Consider the following 5,693-nt stretch of genomic DNA (forward strand, 5'->3'; position numbering starts at 1 on the left):
GTACATTGCATGGACGACACCGGACAAAGGAATCACAGGACAGACTACACTTTAAATACCAGACTAAACTAGGGTAATTGACGAGACACACCTGAATGAAATGAACACAAACAAGGGAGAAACCGGGTCACGGGGAGCACAAGGGGACAGAAAACACAACAAAACAGGTCCAGGGGTGTGACAACAACAACCAACAAACAATAATAGTAATAATCTAAATATTTTAAAACATTTTTAGTTTTACAGATAATTACAATAACTATTAATAATACCAATAATAATATGCAATCTTTTTATTTTTTACAAAATATATTACTATTATTATTATCATCATTATTTGTACAAATAAAAAATATATTAAAATATTTAGTTTTTTTTAGCTATATTGTTTATCCCTAAGAGGTATTACTCTGCATTACACAGAACACAATAAGAGAAGGTGGCACCGTCTTACTGTCATTCTGGTTTGTTTTCTGAAGTTCAATAGTATCTCTGAGTCTCTGATCAACTGTAAATATGAGCATATAATCATGTCAGACCTTTAAGCATCATAAAACAAAACAATAAACCGATGCATTTAGGAGGGACGTACCGTTTCTTTGTTGCAGAAGCAAAATAATTACAACGATAATTATGATGAGTGCAACAACACAGGCAACAACGATCCCTGCTACGCCGCCTCCGCTGAGACACGTACCTGTAAACATGATTTTTATTTTTTACATTTGAAGAACTAGATTAACAAGCACTGCTAATAACAGCAGACAGAAATGGAGCCAGGGCATAAAGGGCAAAGAAAAAACACATCACAGAAACATCAATAATGGAGCCAGCAAATAGAAGAAAGTATCCTGCAAAGGAAAATCATTGTAGGCGGATGAAAATGACTCCTTCTAGAGAGGTGACACATGAATTTATCAATCCTGTGGTTGATTACTCCCTCTCCGGTCAAGAAAATGAATGTCAGGCCGAAGAATGAACTGACAGATGCATCCATCACCAAAGTGCCACAGAGAGCCATTAACTCACCCACAACGGCCAGGTCTATCTGCTGCTTCGATGTCCCTCCTGTGACGTCATTCCGTGTGATGCAGGCGTAATGGCCACTCTGATTGGTGGAGAAGATCTGCAGACTCAGCACGCCACTCCCTGATTGGCCGGCGGTCACCAGCTGGTCGTTAAGTTCCCATGAGAAGGAGGCAGGAGGTAGAGGGGCAGACGTACAGGTGAGACGAACCGTCTGTCAGACCGTAGCATCTCCGACCGCCAACACACTCGCTTGAGGTCTTAGTCAACTTTGGGGACCATCTGAGGAACCAACAAAATTATAAAATAAAAATGCTTAATGACAATTTACAGGAACCTTAAAAGGTGTGTTAGACACTGTAAAGTTGGTCAGTATGACCAAATAAATAAATTGTAAAAAAGGTAAAATATTTATATTTTTTTTAGCCACATTGTCCAGCCATTGTCTAATCTTGTATCACTGTATGATTAATTATATATCACCATAATTGTATATCTTATAATTATTTTTACAGAAATTCAGTGAAATAATGCTAGCTATGTGGGATTTAATATATAATACCTAAAAAAATTATAGTTCAAGTTTATATATAGTGTATTTAACAATACATACTGTTTCAAGGAAGCTTCACAGAAATATTAATTATTATTAACAGTAGTATTAAGAATAAAATATAATAAATGATTATTATTATTTGTAAAAAATAAAAAAAGTTTAATATTTAGACATTTAGGTATTCTGTATTATTCTGTCTCTGTCTTACCATGTATTAATGTCTATTTTTGATAATCCTGCAATTAAATACTTGTGCTTAATTTCAGTTCATTATTTTCATTTTATCTGAAACTTGTTGGACACCAATCAAAAGATCTGATTATTTACAATGCACGAGTAAGTCTGACATCAGTGCAAAAATTGCTTCACATTATGAATCACTTGAGTTCAAAACAAAACACTCAAAACAATAAAACTAAATCACCAAACAGAATTACAAAAACACTCTTTGGTTTCCTCCATCTGCCATTGACTGGACTACTGGTTGAGCCAGTGTTGTCATGTCCCTCAAACAGATTGCAATTAGTCACTAGTGGAGCAGAAATTAATCCAAAGTATGTCTTGTATGTTATTGTTATGTTTGTCCAGCAAACCAGAACATTACAAGCTCTTTAGTCATTTTTTCATGTCATGTGTCTCTGAACGCATGCTGCTGTCATAAAACATGCTCTTATTTGACCAACTGCAAGAAATGTTCACACAAGGTTGACGTGCAAAGAATATAAACTTGAGGTCTTCTTAATGAAATTAAACTCAGTATGTTTCCAAAGGGGCTTATTAATAACTTAAAATGACTTAAAATATGCCAAAACAAGCAGTACAATTAGCTGAAACAGCTAAAAATAAACGTAATAAAACTTAATAAAATTATTTCTTTTTTATATATGATTTTTTATTTTCCACATTCGTGAAAATCCTGTGATTTTAGTATAATTGCAATATTATTATAGTTTTAATTCATATTTTAATTAATTTTTTGTTTTTTTTTGTTTTGTATTTTTCTTTTTTTATAATATGTCTATATATTTTTAATGTCTATAGTTTCATTTATATATATATATATATATATATAGAGAGAGAGACAGAGAGAGAGAGAGATGAAGAGAGAGAGAGAGAGAGAGAGAGAAAGCACGTTTTTTATATTTCTATTTCTGTTATTTATTTTAAGCAAGGAACATATTTCTTAATGGTTTAATTTTAGTTTACTATAATAAACCTGACCTTGATATATAAGGGAATTTTAGTGGAATATGAGGGAATATTTTGGTGTAATTAATAAAATTGCAAAAAATAAATAAATAAATAACGGTTAATTAATAATAATAAATATACTTTTTTCATTATTTCCAACTATTTTGCTGGCTATAATTTGCTTAGAAATTGCTATTTGTGAATGAAAAAACAACTTTGTTGTGTAAGTCGTGTAAATTCATTGATCATAAAGAGTGAGAACTGTGAAAAATATTCAGTTCTTGAAACTTCTGGAATAATGGATTTTTAATTATGATTTAATTTAGGTATTTTAATATATAGTTTGTGTAAACATAACAGTTTGAAAACAAGAAATTTGCCAAAAGGTGACTTTTTCTGCAAGTTTCTGCAGCATGAATTGTTATTGACTCACAGTAGACACTGAGGGTGGCCTTGGCGGTTTGAGTGCTGACGGCGTTGCTGACGGTGCATGTGTATTCTCCTGCATCATCTCTCCTGGCCTGTTTGATGAGCAGAGATCCAGTGCTGATAGTAATGCGGCTGTCAGAGGACAGAGCAGTGCCTCCTTTACCCCAAACCACACTGTCCTCTGAACCCGCAGACCAGCTGCAACTCAGAGACACATTCCCACCTTCCAGCGGCAGAGACAAATTCACTCCGTTCACTGCATCTGAAGAAGAAAAACAAAGACAGGGTGAGCAGACAATACAAATAATATGTTAATTATTAAAGGGTTAGTTCACCCAAAAATGAAATTTCTGTCATTAATTACTCACCCTCATGTTGTTCCAAACCCGTAAGACCTCCGTTCATCTTCGGAACACAGATTAAGATATTTTTGATGGAATCTGAGAGCTCTCTGACCCTCCCATAGACAGCAAGGGTACTACCACGATCAAGGCAGAAACATAGCAAGGAGATCAGAAAAAATAATCCATGTGACATCAAGGGTTTAACCGTAATTTTATGAAGCTACGAGAATATTTTTGTGCGCAAAAGAAAACAAAAATAACGATGTTACTCAACAATTCGTCTCCACCCTAGCACCATTTTGGAGAGCATCCATTGAACGTAAACGGCGTATGCTGTTCTGTGTCAGCTGCGTCATGCGGATACGTTGTCTACATTGTTTGCACTTTGATCTGAAAGAAAACAACGTATCCGTGTGGCCCAGCTGACACAGAATAGCATACGTTCAGTGGATACTCTCCAAAATGGCGCCAGGGTGACGCGGAGGAGACCAATTTTTGAGTAAAGTCGTTATTTTTGTTTTCTTTTGCGCACAAAAAGTATTCTCGTAGCTTCATAAAATTACGGTTGAACCACTGATGTCACATGGATTATTTTACCAATCTCCTTACTATGTTTCTGCCTTGATCGTGTAAGGACCCTTGGGGTCTATGGGAGTGTCAGAAAGCTCTCAGATTCCATCAAAAATATCTTAATTTGTGTTCCGAAGATGAACGAAGGTCTTACGGGTTTGGAACGACTGAGAATGAGTAATTAATGACAGAATTTTTGGGTGAACTAACCCTTTAACCCTCCTGTTGTGTTGGGGTCAGTCGATTTTCTTACTGCTTGAAACACTGGCTAAACTATTTATTTTTTTGACATTTTGTGAATAATTTACATTTAGGGTCATGAATGTGCATACAAAGTTTTGACACATACAGTAGATGTGTTTTGGAAAGGCCGAACAAATCAGGGTTATTATAGCTAACAAAGACTAAAGCTGAATCCAAAAACAATTTTTACTTGAAATAAAATAAACATTAACTGAAATAAAATACAAATAAAAAAAGTTATTTTATTTGCAGTTAGATGCCAAGGCAACATTTCATATTTTAATTTAGTTTACCTAAAAATATTTTTTAGTTGACTGAAATATCTAAAACTAACAATTAAATGTAAAACAATGAAAACAATATAGACATATTTAAATAAATAAATGACACAACAAAATTACTAAAACGAACTCAAATAAAATAATAATAATAATAAAGATCATAAACCTATAATATAATTTCTTGTTATGGTTTTAAATCTGTATTTAACCTCAGAATGATCTCAAAGTAAGTCTTATTTTGTGGTAGCTGTGCTTTAAAATTAAATTATTATAATCTTAATTCAAGTGATGAAGGATTTTGACAATGACACTAATCAGTGTTGAGTACTGTAAGGTTAACCATGCCTAGTTTACACGTTTGAAAATGATTAACAGTTGAACATTTCGGAAAGTAATCAAAAAGTAATCAAATGTAATCAGTTACATTACTTTAGTAATCTGAAATCTGATTACTAAAGTAACTGATTACTTTAGTAAAGTAATTGAAATAGTTACACTACTTATTACATTTTAGATAGGGTAACTTGTAATCTGTAACCTATTACATTTCCAAATATATCCTTCCCAACACTGAAGATATATAGCTATACTCTTGGCATATATAAACGGCTCAACACCATCAAATCTAGAAATAATGTATCATATCATCATATTGACAAATCAAGCCTATTCATGTCGTAACTCATAGGATGTGAAATTTGAAAAAGGACTTACGTATTTTTGACATACTTTTTACACGGACGTTTGTACGGGTTTATATAGTTTATGAGGACACAAATGTGTATAATGACATAGGTATTACAACATGAACATGGTTTATGAGAACACTTCTCGTGTCTCGTGTAAACCAAATGCCTAAAAAGTAAAAAAAAAAAAAACTTTATTCTTTTTTTATTTTTATTTTTTTATTTTGTTATTCTTTTTTTAATTATTTTTTTTAATGCAAAAAGTTTTCTGTGAAGGGTAGGGTTAGAGTAAGGGGATAGAAAATACAGTTTGTATAGTGTGTGTGTGTGTGTGTGTGTGTGTGTGTGTGTGTGTTTGTGATTTTTC

At 33.2% G+C, this 5,693-nt stretch overlaps 1 pseudogene; it reads right to left on the reverse strand.

The window, feature by feature from the left end:
- LOC107707626 (uncharacterized) overlaps nucleotides 1-5,693 on the reverse strand; it is a 15,680-nt pseudogene that overhangs the window by 5,165 nt on the left and 4,822 nt on the right.

The sequence above is a fragment of the Sinocyclocheilus rhinocerous genome, unplaced genomic scaffold, assembly GCF_001515625.1.
Source record: "Sinocyclocheilus rhinocerous isolate Xijiao unplaced genomic scaffold, SAMN03320098_v1.1 scaffold235, whole genome shotgun sequence".
Lineage (NCBI taxonomy): Eukaryota > Metazoa > Chordata > Actinopteri > Cypriniformes > Cyprinidae > Sinocyclocheilus > Sinocyclocheilus rhinocerous.